Here is a 376-nt window from a genome sequence, read left to right on the forward strand (position 1 = left end):
TTATCTTCTAAGTACACACTGTTATTTTCACAAAGCAGAGAGATGCAGTAATAGATGTCTCTGTTCTTCCTCTAAAAACTTTAAATTCGTCCCTTCCTTTCTATATTATCTCAGTTGACAAAACAGGAACCAAACATTTATTTAATTTCTCTCTTGTTCTTTCTGTCCTCCATGAGAAAGCATGCAGCATGCCATACACTTGCTAGATTGCGGACTTTAGAAATTGAAAAGCCTTCAGGCTCGACAGAAATGTGGATGAAGCGAGAAACTATGACTACAGTTCTCTGAGGCAGTTACCTGGGCTGTGACTTCTGCCACTGGGACAAAGCACATTTCCTTTCATGATTTTGCTTTCAAGGTCTCCCACCGCTTTTTT

The sequence above is a fragment of the Meleagris gallopavo genome, chromosome 4 (assembly GCF_000146605.3).
Source record: "Meleagris gallopavo isolate NT-WF06-2002-E0010 breed Aviagen turkey brand Nicholas breeding stock chromosome 4, Turkey_5.1, whole genome shotgun sequence".
NCBI lineage: Eukaryota > Metazoa > Chordata > Aves > Galliformes > Phasianidae > Meleagris > Meleagris gallopavo.